This window comes from Hemitrygon akajei, chromosome 4, assembly GCF_048418815.1.
Source record: "Hemitrygon akajei chromosome 4, sHemAka1.3, whole genome shotgun sequence".
In the NCBI taxonomy this organism is placed as follows: domain Eukaryota; kingdom Metazoa; phylum Chordata; class Chondrichthyes; order Myliobatiformes; family Dasyatidae; genus Hemitrygon; species Hemitrygon akajei.
Genome location: NC_133127.1, coordinates 1762706 through 1777291, shown reverse-complemented (window position 1 = coordinate 1777291; position 14586 = coordinate 1762706). Strand labels below are relative to the sequence as shown.

At 49.3% G+C, this 14586-nt stretch overlaps 1 protein-coding gene across 1 annotated transcript in view; it reads left to right on the top strand.

The window, feature by feature from the left end:
* LOC140726061 (inactive carboxypeptidase-like protein X2) overlaps positions 1-14586 on the top strand; it is a 144003-nt gene that overhangs the window by 128789 nt on the left and 628 nt on the right.

The window sequence follows — 14586 nt, the reverse complement described above, 5'->3', positions numbered from 1 at the left end:
CAGGTACAGCAGGCGGTGAAAAAGGCAAATGGTATGTTGGCATTCATAGCAAGAGGATTTGAGTACAGGAGCAGGGAGGTTCTACTGCAGTTGTACAAGGCCTTGGTGAGACCACAGCTGGAGTATTGTGTGCAGTTTTGGTCCCCTAATCTGAGGAAAGACATTCTTGCCATAGAGGGAGTAAAAAGAAGGTTCACCAGATTGATTCCTGGGATGGCAGGACTTTCATATAAAGAAAGACTGGATCGACTAGGCTTATACTCACTGGGATTTAGAAGATTGAGGGGGGATCTTATTGAAATGTATAAAATTCTAAAGGGATTGGACAGGCTAGATGCAGGAAAATTGTTTCCGATGTTTAGGAAGTCCAGAACGAGGGGTCACAGTTTGAGGATAAAGGGGAAGCCTTTTAGGACCGAGATGAGGAAAAACTTCTTCACACAGAGAGTGGTGAATCTGTGGAATTCTCTGCACAGGAAACAGTTGAGGCCGGTTCATTGGCTATATTTAAGAGGAAGTTAGATATGGCCCTTGTGGCTAAAGGGGTCGGGGGTATGGAGAGAAAGCAGGTACAGGGTTCTGAGTTGGATGATCAGTCATGATCGTACTGAATGGCGGTGCAGGCTCGAAGGGTCGAATGGCCTACTCCTGCACCTATTTTCTATGTTCCTATGTTTCTAGATCTCTAACATTACCTAGCTCTCTGAACCTTTTGTAAGCTTTTCTTTTCTTCTTGACTAGATTTATTACAGCCTTTGTACACCATGGTTCCTGTACCCTACTATAACTTCCCTGTCTCATTGGAACGTACCTATGCAGAACTCCACACAAATATCCCCTGAACATTTGCCACATTTCTCCCATACATTTCCCTGAGAACATCTGTTTCCAATTTAAACTTCCAAGTTCCTGCCTGATAGCCTCTTATTTCCCCTTACTCCAATTAAACGCTTTTCTAACTTGTCTGTTCCTATCCCTCTCTACTGCTATGGTAAAGGATATAGAATTGTGATCACTATCTCCAAAATGCTCTCTCACTGAGACCTGACACATGACCAGGTTCATTTCCCAATACCAGATCAAGTACAGCCTCTCCTCTTGTAGGCTCATCTACATATTGTGTCAAGAAACCTTCCTGAACACACCTAACAAACTACACCCCATCTAAACCCCTCTAGGGAGATGCCAATCAATATTTGGGAAATAAACATCTCCCACCACAACAACCCTGTTATTATTACTCCTTTCCAGAATGTCTCCCTATCTGCTCCTCGATATCCCCGGTACTATTGGGTGGTCTATAAAAAATACCCAGTAGAGTTATTGACCCCTTCCTGTTCCTAACCTCCGCCCACAGAGACTCCATAGACAATCCCTCCATGATGTCCTCCTTTTCTGCAGCCAAGACACTATCTCTGATCAACAGTGCCACGCCCCCACCTCTTTTGCCTCCCTCCCTGTCCTTTCTGAAACATCTAAAACCCAGCACTTTAAGTAGCCATTCCTGCCCCTGAGCCATCGAATTCTCTGTAATGGCCACAACATCATAGCTCCAAGTGCTGATCCAGGCTCAAAGCTCAGCCGCTTTGTTCATAATACTCCTTGCATTAAAATAGACACATCTCAAACCTTCGGTCGGAGCATGTCCCTTCTCTATCACCTGCCTATCCTCCCTCTCACACTGCCTGCAAGTTTTCTTTATTTCTGAGCCAACCACCCCTTCCTCCGTCTCTTCAGTTCGGTTCCCACCCCCCCCTCCCAGCAATTCTAGTTTAAACTCTCCCCAATAGCCTTAGCAAACCTCCCCACCAGGATATTGGTCCCCCTGGGATTCAAGTGCAACCCGTCCTTTTTGTACAGGTCACACCTGCCCTAAAAGAGGTCCCAATGATCCAGAAATCTGAATCCCTGCGCTCTGTTCCAATCATTCAGCCACACATTTATCCTCATCTCAATCTATTCCTATACTCACGGTCACGTGGCATGGGCAGTAATCCCGAGATTACTACCTTTGAGGTCCTGCTTTTCAACTTCCTCCCTAACTCCCTGTAGTCTTCTTTCAGGACCACCTCCCTTTTCCTACCTATGTCATTGGTACCAATATGTACCACGACCTCTGGCTGTTCTCCTTCCCACTTCAGGACATTGTGGACACGATCAGAAACATCCCGGACCCTGGCACCTGGGAGGCAAACTACCATCCGAGTTTCTTTCCTGCGTCCACAGAATCATCTGTCTGAGCTGCTAACTATAGAATCCTCTATCAATGCTGCCAAACCTTTTCCTTTCCCTACCCTTCTGTACTTAGAGTATTGTCAACAGTTTTGGTCCCCATATTTCAAAAAGGATGTGTTGTCATTAGAGAGAGTCCAGAGGAGGTTCACGATGATGATTCCGGGAATGAAGGGGTTAACATATGAGGAGCGTTTGGCAGCTTTGGGCCTGTAGTCACTGGAATTTAGAAGAATGCAAGGGGATCTCATTAAAATCTACCTAATGTTGAAAGGACTGGATAGGGTGGATGTGGAAAGGATGTTTCCTATAGTGGGGGTATCCAGAACTAGAGGACACAACCTCAGAATTAAGGGGCGACCCTTTAGAACAGAGTTTAGGAGGATTTTTTCAGTGGAGAGTAGGTAATCTGTGGAATGCTCTGCCACAGATTGTGGTGGAGACCAGGTCCATGTGAACATTTAAAGCGGAAGTTGATCATTTCCTGATCGGTCAGGGCATCAAAGAATATGGCAAGGAAGCAGGTGAATGGGGTTGAGTGGGATCTAGGATCAGCCGTGATGGAATAGCAGAGCAGACTCGATGGGCTAAATGGCCTAATTCTGCTTTATGTCTTATGAGGGTTCTTCTCCTGAGGGTTCTCTTACCCTAAGCTCTCTCTTCAATTCTGGTTCATTGCATCACATCCAATCCAGAATAGCTGTTCCCCTAGTGGCTCACCATAAGCTGTTCTAAAAAGTCATCTCGTAGACATACGTGAAATTTCCCCTTCTTGGAATTGTCACGTACCCTGTGACCGGGTTAAAGAACCAGCAGAAATGGAAAACACTCTGGAGTCTGGTATTAACGTAAACTAATAGTGTTTATTAGTAACTAAGCAATACAGTAATATAAATGCAAATATATCAAACAGGTTAGCAATGATATACATATATATGTGTGGAAATAGGAACAAAACTAGGATCTTTCAAACCCAGGGGTAAATGGGTACAGTCTTACGATATGATGAAGAGAGTTCAGTTCAGTTTGAGGTAGTTAGTTGAGTAACGAGAATGATATATATATATGAGCTGTTGCCGTCGATCTTCCCGTTATCTTCCGAAGTCCTGTTGTGGTCACTGACTGTGACCATAGCACGTACAACCATTCTTCAGTGGTGGAATTATCACCCAGGCAAAGGTGGACACACAAATAATTCCCCACCGGTCGCACCTTTTCACACTGTGAGCCACTGATCGATTTCCCCGAGTCGATCCTGCAAAACCCCACCTTCACGTGGGTGCACAAAGCTCGTTCAGTGTCCGACACCATGTGTGTCTCGTGGTGTGTCTCGGTGCGCCTGTCCGTGGCCCAGCGGATCTGCTTTTTATCTCCCCATGTTGGACACCAGCTGTCCATCAACCTGCTCTGCCCACCGCTTTCTGCAGGCTCTCTACAAGCAGGCAAAGTGACCTCGGAGAAAGGTAAACAACCAGCAGAGGAACCATAACATCATTCTTTCAAGCAGTTTCTGTCTGTCTCTCTCTCATTGCGCTGGATGCCTCTCTCTCTCTCTCTCTCTCTCTCTCTCTTATAGCAGCACAGTTCATAGGGTCTCTTCTGGACTTCTTTCCAAACTAGGGTGACCCCTAACAGAATCCAGTACCAACCTGATTTTCCCAAACTACCTGCATATTGAAGTCCCCCATGATTATTGTAACATTGCCCTTTTGGCATGTATTTTCTGTCTCCTATTGTAATTTGTATCCTTATTACACATCCTTGCTATTGTTTAGGGGTCTGTCTACAACTCCCATCAGGGTCTTTTTACCCTTGCAGTTCCTTAGCTCTACCCACAATGATTCAACACCTTCTGTCCCCATGTCACCCCTTTCTAATGATTTGATTTCATCTTTTAACCATCAGAGCAACTCCACCCCTCTGCCTTCCTGCCTGTCCTTGGACATTAAACTCCCAGCTATAATCTTCTTTCAACTATGATTCAGGGAAATCATACCTGCCAATCTGCAACTCTTCTACAAGTTTATCTGCATTATTCCAATATACTGCACATATTCAGATACAACACCTTCAGTTCTGTATTCACCCTTTTTTAATTGTGTCCACCTTTTACATTGCTGCTTGTCCTGTCGACTGCAGTTTCTCCTGTCAACAGCCTTTTCCTCACTACACATTGCTGGTGTTTGTAAACCAGCTACCGTGTTATCATCCACCTTTCCTACAATACGTCTTGCCTTGACATATCTGCAGCTCGGCACGAGTCGCACCTTGCTCAATATTCTGGGTCTGTGCTCACTGGAATTCAGAAGGATGAGGGGGGATCTCACTGAACCTTTTCCAGTGTTGAAAGGCCTAGCCAGAGTAGATGTGGAAAAGGTGTTTCCCATGGTGGGGGAGTCTAGGACAAGAGGGCACAGCCTCAGGATAGAGGGGTGCCTTTTCAAAACAGAGATGTGAAGAAATTTCTTTAGGCAGAGGGTGGTGAATTTGTGGAATTTGTTGCCGCATGCAGCAGAGGCCAGCTTGTTGGGTGTATCTAAGGCGGAGATTGACAGGACATGGCATCTTGATTGGACATGGTATCAAAGGTTACGGGGAGAAGGTTGGGAACTGAGGTTGAGGAGAAAAAAAAAGGATTGGCCATGATGGAATGGCGGAGCAGACTCGATAAGCCAAATGGCCTAATTCTGCTCCTGTGTCTTATTAACAAACCTTCTCGCTTGGATATTTGTCCCCCTTCAGTTCAGGTGCAAACTGTCCTTTCTGTACAGGTTCCACCTTCCCTGGAAGAGAGCCCAGTGATCCATAAATCTTATACCCTCCCTCCTACACCAACTCCTTCACCACATATTAAACTGTGTAATCTGCCTAGTTCTGGTCTCACTAGCACACTTAGCAATCCTGAGTTCACCACCTTGGAAGTCCTGCTCATTAACTTACAACCTGACTCACTGAAATCCCTATGCAGAACCTCGTCCCTTGTCATACCCTAACCCTACATGGACCATGATTTCTGGCTGTTCACCTTCCCACTTAAGACACGATCCAGTATTCTGGCTCCCAGGAGGCAATGTTCCATCCAGGAATTTTGGTCTCACCCACAGAACCTCCTGTCCATTCCCCAACTAACGAATCCTCTATCACCACAGTGTGCCTCTTCTTCCTCCTTCCTGTCTGAGTCACAGAAGCAGACTCAGTGCCAGAGACCTGACCACTGTGAATTTACGATACTGTATTATGTCATGCCCCGCTCCCCTGACAGTGTCCAAACTGATATACCTGTTGTTGAGGGGGAATGGCCACAGGGGTATTCTGCACTGGCTTCTTAACCCCATACCCCTTCCTGACAGACACCAAGTTTCCTGTGTCCTGCACCTTGGGTGTAACTACCTGTCTATATGTCCAATCTATCACCCCCTCAGCCTCCCGAATGATCTGGAGTTCATCCAGTTCCAACTCCAACTCCTTAACGTGGTTTGTTTGAGCTTCAGCCAGACGAAGCTTCTTGCAGTTGTAGTCATCAGGGACTCTGGAGGTGTCCCTGCCTTCCCACATCTCGCAAGAGAAGCATTCAAATATCTGGTCTGTCATCTCTACTGTCCTTGCTGAGCAGATAAAAAGCAGGAAAAAACCTTGAGTTTTCCTATCCTTTGCTTTCTCAAACTGAAGCCTCGAAGAGCTAAAGACTCAACATCACCACTCTGACCACGTCCACTCGGACTCTGTCCACTCTGACCACGTCAACTCTGACCACGTCCACTCTGACTCTGTCTACTCTGACCACGTCCACTCGGACTCTGTCCACTCGGACTCTGTCCACTCTGACCACGTCAACTCTGACCACGTCCACTCTGACTCTGTCTACTCTGACCACGTCCACTCGGACTCTGTCCACTCTGACTCTGTCCACTCTGACCACGTCCACTCGGACTCTGTCCACTCTGACTCTGTCCACTATGACTCTGTCCACTCTGACCACGTCAACTCTGACCACACCCACTCTGACCATGCGCACTCGGACTCTGTCCACTCTGACCACGTCCATTCTGACCACGTCCACTCTGACCACGTCCACTCTGACCACGTCCACTCGGACTCTGTCCACTCTGACCACACCCACTCTGACCATGCGCACTCGGACTCTGTCCACTCTGACCACGTCCACTCTGACTATGTCTACTCTGACCACGTCCACTCGGACTCTGTCCACTCTGACCACGTCCACTCTGACCACACCCACTCTGACCATGCGCACTCGGACCACGTCCACTCTGACCACGTCCATTCTGACCACGTCCATTCTGACCACGTCCATTCTGACCACGTCCACTCTGACCACGTCAACTCTGACCACGTCAACTCTGACCACGTCAACTCTGACCACGTCAACTCTGACCACGTCCATTCTGACCACGTCCACTCTGGCCACGTCCACTCGGACCACTTCCACACTGATCACGTCCACTCGGACCACTTCCACACTGACCATGCGCACTCGGACTCTGTCCACTCTGACCACGTCCATTCTGACCACGTCCACTCTGACCACGTCCACTCGGACTCTGTCCACTCTGACCACGTCCACTCGGACTCTGTCCACTCTGACCACGTCAACTCTGACCACGTCCATTCTGACCACGTCCACTCTGACCACGTCCACTCTGACTCTGTCCACTCTGACTCTGTCCACTCGGACCACGTCCACTCGGACTCTGTCCACTCTGACCACGTCCACTCTGACCACGCGCACTCGGACTCTGTCCACTCTGACCACGTCAACTCTGACCACGTCCACTCTGACTCTGTCTACTCTGACCACGCCCACTCGGACTCTGTCCACTCTGACCACATCCACTCTGACCACATCCATTCTGACCACGTCCACTCGGACTCTGTCCACTCTGACCACGTCCACTCTGACCACATCCACTCTGACCACGTCCACTCGGACTCTGTCCACTCTGACCACGAGAGGAGGGGTTGGTGAGGGGGGGGTGGGTGTAATGGTATCTGGGGAGAGATTGGTGAGGGGAGTGGGTATGATGGTATCTGGGGTGGGGTTGGTGAGGGGTGATTGTGATGGTATCTGGGGAGGGGTTGAAGAGGTGGGTGGGTGGTACGGTATCTGGGGAGGGGGTGGGCGTGATGGTATCTGGGGAAGGGTTGGTGAGGGGGGTGGGTGTGATGGTATCTGGGGAGGGGTTGTTGAGGGGGGTGGGTGGTACGGTATCTGGGGAGGGGATGGTGAGGGGGTGGGTGTGATGGGTATCTGGGGAGGGGTTGGTGAGAGGGGTGGGTGGTACGGTATCTGGCCAGGGGTTGGTGAGGGGGGTGGGTGGTACGGTATCTGGCGAGGGGTTGGTAAGGGGGGTGGGTGTGATGGGTATCTGGGGTGGGGTTGGTGAGGGGTGATTGTGATGGTATCTGGGGAGGGGTTGATGAGGTGGGTGGGTGGTACGGTATCTGGGGAGGGGGTGGGCGTGATGGTATCTGGGGAAGGGTTGGTGAGGGGGGTGGGTGTGATGGTATCTGGGGAGGGGTTGTTGAGGGGGGTGGGTGGTACGGTATCTGGGGAGGGGATGGTGAGGGGGTGGGTGTGATGGGTATCTGGGGAGGGGTTGGTGAGAGGGGTGGGTGGTACGGTATCTGGCCAGGGGTTGGTGAGGGGGGTGGGTGGTACGGTATCTGGCGAGGGGTTGGTAAGGGGGGTGGGTGTGATGGGTATCTGGGGAGGGGTTAACATAAGAGATAGGAGCAGGAGTAGGCCAATCGGCTCCTCAAGCCTGCTCCGCCATTCAACAAGATCATGGCTGATCCAATCTTAACTCTAGTTTTCACCGAATCCCACAAGGCAACAGTGCCAACCAACAGGGCACCATGCCGCCCATTTTATTTTATTATTCATCCCGCCCAAACCCATGTGATCACCCGGGGGAAAAAAACCGAGTTGCCAATTGAGGAGAAAAAATCTGGAAAATTCCTCTCCGACCCATCCAGGCTATCGAAAACTGGTCCAGGAGATCACATGGCTGATCTAAACCTAGCCTCATGTCCACTTACCTGCTCGCTCACCGTATCCCCTAATGCCATTTTTATCCAGGAAAATGTCTATCTCCGTTTTGAATTTATTGAGTGTAGTAGCTTCCACAGCTCTCTGGGGCAGTAAATTCCACAGCCCCACCACCCTCTGAGTGAAGAAATTTCTCCGCATCTCAGTCCTGGAACGGCATCCCCTTATTTTAAGATTATGCCCCCTAGTCCTAGTTTCACCCATCATTGGGAACATTCTCCCCGCATCCACCCGATCAAGCCCCTTCACAATCTTTTATGTTTCAATAAGATCGCCTCTCATTCTTCGGAACTCCAATGAGTAGAGTCCCAATCTACTCAACCTCTCATCATTCATCAACCCACCCATCCCCGGAATTAACCTAGTGAACCTTCTCTGTACTGCCTCGAGAGCCAGTATGTCCTTTCTTAAATATGGACACCAGAACTGCACGCAGTACTCCAGGTGTGGTCTCACCAATACCCGGTACAACTGCAGTAAGACCTCCCTGTTCTTATCCCCCTAGCAATAAAAGCCAGCATTCCATTGGCCTTCTTGACCACCTGCTGCACTTGCATACTAACTTTTTGTGTTTCCTGCACCAGGACCCCCAGATCCCTTTGCACAGAAGCACTTTCCAGTTTCTCTCCATTTAGATAATAACTTGCTCTATTATTTTTCCTGCCAAAGTGCAAGACCTCACACTTGTCAGTATTATATTTCATCTGCCAAATGTCTGCCCAATCACTCAGCCTATCTATGTCCCCCTGCAGGGTTTCAATGTCCTCCGCACTCATTACACTCCCTCCCATCTTTGTGTCATCAGCAAACTTCTATACGTTGCACTTAGTCCCTTTCTCCAAATCATTAGTATAGATTGTAAAGAGTTGGGGTCCCAACACCGACCCCTGCGGAACACCACTAGTCACCAACTGCCAGTCTGAGAATAAACCATTTATCCCAACTCTCTGTTTTCTGTTAGAAAGCCAATCCTCCACCCATGCCAGAATATTATCCCCAATCCCATGATTTTTTACTTTAAGTAATAATCTTTGGTGTGGCACCTTGTCAAATGCCTTTTGGAAGTCCAAATACACCACATCCACTGGTTCCCCTTTATCTACCCTATATGTTATGTCCTCAAAGAACTCCAACAAATTTGTCAAACATGACTTCCCTTTTGTAAAGCCATGCTGACTTTGTCCTATTAAGCTATGTTTATCCAAATGCCCTGTTACTGTTTCCTTAATTATCAATTCCAACATTTTGCCAACCACAGATGTTAGACTAACTGGCCTATAATTCCCAGCCTTCTGTCTATTGCCCTTTTTAAATAAAGGAGTTACATTAGCATTTTTCCAATCTGCCGGGACCATTGCCGAGTCCAGCGAGTTTTGAAAAATTATCACTAATGCATCCACAATCCCGACCGCCACTTCCCTTAAGACCCTAGGATGCAAGCCATCTGGTCCAGGGGATTTATCCACCTTCAGTCCCATTAATTTATCAAGTACCATTTCCTTGGTGATTTGAATCGTAGTTAGCTTCTCTCCCCCTAGAGCCCCCTGTTTATCCAGTGTTGGGATATTTTGAGTGTCCTCTACTGTAAAAACTGATACAAAATATTTGTTCAGCGTTTCCGCCATCTCCATGTCCCCTACCATTAATTTCCCGGTCTCATCTTCTAGGGGACCAACATTTACTTTAGCCACCCTTTTTCTTTTTATGTAACTATAAAAACTCTTACTATCTGCTTTTATGTTTTTCGCCAATTTACTTTCATAATCTATCTTCCCCTTCTTAATCAATCTTTTTGTTATTTGCTGCTGATCTTTAAAAGCTTCTCAATCTTCAATCTTCCCACTAGATTTAGCTACCTTATATAACTTTCTTTTTAGTCATATACTTTGCTTTATTTCTTTACTTAGCCACGGATAACTATTTTTTCTTTTACACCCTTTTTTCTTCAGTGGAATATATTTTTCTTGATAGTTGTAAAATAACTCCTTAAATATACACCACTGATCAAGTACCGATCTACCCTTTAATCTATTTTCCTAATCCATCTTAAGCAATTCCGCTCTCATACCATCATAGTCTCCTTTATTTAAGCTCAGTACACTTGTTTGAGATCCAACCCTCTCATCCTCTAATTGAATATGGAATTCGACCATGTTATGGTCACTCATTCCAAGGGGATCCTTTACTAGGGCATTTTTTATTAGTCCTGTCTCATTACACAGGACCAGATCTAAGACTGCTTGCCCCCTTGTCGGCTCAGTAACGTATTGTTCAAGGAATCCATCCCGAATACACTCAATAAACTCTTCTTCAAGGCTGCCGTATCCGACTTGATTAGTCCAGTCAATATGAAAGTTAAAATCCCCCATAATTATAGCTGTTCCCTTATTACAAGCCCCAACTATTTCCTGATTTATGCTCCGACCAACTGAGTTACAGCTGTTTGGAGGCCTATAGACTACTCCCACCACTGCTTTTTTTCCCTTTACTATTTCTTATTTCTACTCAAATTGTTTCGTTATCCTGATCCTTTGAGCCAATATCATTTCGCTTTATTGCAGTGATTTCTTGCTTTATTAACATAGCCACCCCACCTCCTTTTCCTTCTTGCCTGTCTCTCCTAATTGTCGAATACCCTTGTATGTTTAATTCCCAGTCCTGGTCACCCTGCAGCCATGTTTCCGTAATTGCCACAATATCATAACCATACGTAATTATTTGTACCGTCAACTCATCAATTTTATTCCTAATACTACGTGCATTCAAATAAAGGACTTTCAAATATGTTTGACACTTATTTCCTACCTTTTCCTTTTGTACAACTTTACGCTTATCTCCGAACAATCTTTCCCCTCCTGACACACTCTGTCTTTTTATTCCTCCACTTTTACCTACATCCATTACCTTCTCCATTGTCTTTTTAATTATTTGCTCTCTAGAATCCTCCCCCCCACTAGTTAGTTTAAAGACCTCTCTGCAGCCCTAGTTATATGATTCGCCAGGACACTAACCCCAGCCCGGTTCAGGTGAAGCCCGTCCCTCCAGAACAGTTCTCTCCTGTCCCAGTACTGGTGCCAGTGTCCCAAGAAGCAAAACCCACTTCTCCCACACCAGTCTTTGAGCCACGCGTTTAACTCCCTAATTTTATTTAACCTAGCCAAATTTGCTCGTGGCTCAGGTAATAATCCAGAGATTATTACCCTTGAGGTTCTGTTTTTTAATTTGACCCCTAGCTGCTCATATTCCTGTAACAGAACCTTCTTCCTTGTCCTATCTATGCCATTAGTACCGACGTGTACTAAGACAACTGGATCCTCCCCCTCCCACTGCAAGTTTCTCTCCAGCCCAGAAGAGATGTCCTTAACCCTGGCACCAGGCGGGCAACATAGCCTTCGGGACTCTCGCTCTCGGTTGCAGAGAACCCTATCTATCCCCCTGACGATACTGTCCCCTATTACTACAACATTTCTATTGACTCCCCCCTCTGGAATGGCCCCCCACTCCACGGTGCTATGGGCAGGTTGCTCATCCTCCCCACAGTCCCCGCTCCTGCCCTCACAGGGAGTTAAAGCCTCAAATCTGTTGGACAAGAGCAAGGCCTGCATCTCCTCCAGCCCTACCTCCTGGATTCCCCTACTTGCCTCACTCATAGCCACACCATCCTGTGCTTGACTGCAATCTACATTAGTTAATCTATTAGGTGTGGCTATCTCCTGGTACACAGAGTCCAGGTAACTCTCCCCCTCCCTGATGTGTCACAGTGTCTGAAGCTCGGACTGCAGCTCATCAATATGAAGCTGGAGTTCCTCGAGCAACAAACACTTGCTGCAAATGTAGTCGCCGTGTCCCTCAATGGGGTCTACCGGTTCCCACATCTCGCAGCAGTAACACATCACCTGCTCCATGCTATATAGTTAATTTAATGTACTAGTATTAGTTATGCAAGAACCCTTTGCCCCAATACAGCTAACTATCACACTATTTGACAATACTTTTAAAGTTATAAGTGTAAAAGGAAGCAGGACTACTTACCAATACTTACCAAGCAACTAGCTGAGAGAGCTCTGCAGTTCCGGTCTTCCTCGCCTCGCCCGGTTCCGCCGAAGCCCGTTGAGCCAAAGCCCTTAGGCCTCCACTCTACTCCCGGCTCACTCCACTGCCCGCAACGACGCTGCCCGATGTCACACGCCTGCACAGTCCCGCCTCTCTCAACTCCGATGAAAACCGGTAAAATTCAAAATGGCTTCCACCTCACTCTTGCTCCGATTCTTAGAAGTCCTTCTCCGAAATAAACCCGAATCAGGATTTTCTGACCTTTTAAATCTCCCGCACTTCACTGCCCGACGTCACACGCCTGCGCAGTCCCGCCTCTCTCAATTCCGATGAAAACCGGTAAAATTCAAAATGGCTTCCACCTCACTCTTGCTCCGATTCTCAGAAGTCCTTCTCCGAAATAAAGGGGTGGGTGGTATGGTATCTGGGGAGGGGTTGGTGAGGGGATGGGTGGTACGGTATCTGGGGAGGATTGGTGAGGGGATGGGTGGTACGGTATCTGGGGAGGGTTGGTGAGGGGATGGGTGGTACGGTATCTGGGGAGGGTTGGTGAGGGGATGGGTGGTACGGTATCTGGGGAGGGGTTGGTGAGGGGATGGGTGGTACGGTATCTGGGGAGGGTTGGTGAGGGGATGGGTGGTACGGTATCTGGGGAGGGTTGGTGAGGGGATGGGTGGTACGGTATCTGGGGAGGGTTGGTGAGGGGATGGGTGGTACGGTATCTGGTGAGGGGGTGGGTGTGATGGTATCTGCGGAGGGGTTGGTGAGGGGATGGCTGATACGGTATCCGGGGAGGGTTGGTGAGGGGGTGGGTATGATAGTATCTGGGGAGGGGTTGGTGAGAGAGGTGGGTGGTACGGTATCTGGTGAGGGGGATTGGTGTGATGGTATCTGGGGAGGGGTTGGTGAGGGGGGTGGGTGTGATGGTGTCTCGGGAGGGGTTGTTGAGGGGGGTGGGTGTGATGGTATCTGGGGAGGGGTTGATGAGGGGGGTGGGTGGTACGGTATCTGGGGAGGGGTTGGTGAGGGGGGTGGGTGTGATGGTATCTGGGGAGGGGTTGGTGAGGGGGTGGGTGGTATGGTATCTGGGGAGGGGTTGTTGAGGGGGGTGGGTGTGATGGTATTTGGGGAGGGGTTGTTGAGGGGGGTGGGTGTGATGGTATCTGGGGAGGGTTTGGTGAGGGGTGGGTGTGATGGTATCTGGGGAGGGGTTGGTGAAGGGGGTGGGTGGTATGGTATCTGGGGAGGGGGTGGGTGTGATGGTATCTGGGGAGGGGTTGTTGAGGGGGGTGGGTATGATGGTATCTGGGGAGGGGTTGGTGAGGGGGGGTGGGTGTGATGGTGTCTCGGGAGGGGTTGTTGAGGGGGGTGGGTGTGATGGTATCTGGGGAGGGGTTGATGAGGGGGGTGGGTGGTGAAGGGGTGGGTGGTACGGTATCTGGGGAGGGGTTGGTGAGGGGGGTGGGTGTGATGGTATCTGGGGAGGGGTTGGTGAGGGGGTGGGTGGTATGGTATCTGGGGAGGGGTTGTTGAGGGGGGTGGGTGTGATGGTATTTGGGGAGGGGTTGTTGAGGGGGGTGGGTGTGATGGTATCTGGGGAGGGTTTGGTGAGGGGTGGGTGTGATGGTTGGGGAGGGGTTGGTGAAGGGGGTGGGTGGTATGGTATCTGGGGAGGGGGTGGGTGTGATGGTATCTGGGGAGGGGTTGTTGAGGGGGCTGGGTGGTACGGTATCTGGGGAGGGGTTGTTGAGGGGGGTGGGTGGTATGGTATCTGGGGAGGGGTTGTTGAGGGGGGTGGGTGGTATGGTATCTGGGGAGGGGTTGTTGAGGGGGGTGGGTGGTACGGTATCTGGGGAGGCGTTGGTGAGGGGGGGTGGGTGGTACGGTATCTGGGGAGGGGTTGTTGAGGGGGGTGGGTGTGATGGTATTTGGGGAGGGGTTGTTGAGGGGGGTGGGTGTGATGGTATCTGGGGAGGGTTTGGTGAGGGGTGGGTGTGATGGTATCTGGGGAGGGGTTGGTGAAGGGGGTGGGTGGTATGGTATCTGGGGAGGGGTTGTTGAGGGGGGTGGGTGTGATGGTATCTGGGGAGGGGTTGTTGAGGGGGGTGGGTGGTACGGTATCTGGGGAGGGGTTGTTGAGGGGGGTGGGTGTGATGGTATCTGGGGAGGGGTTGTTGAGGGGGGTGGGTGGTATGGTATCTGGGGAGGGGTTGTTGAGGGGGGTGGGTGGT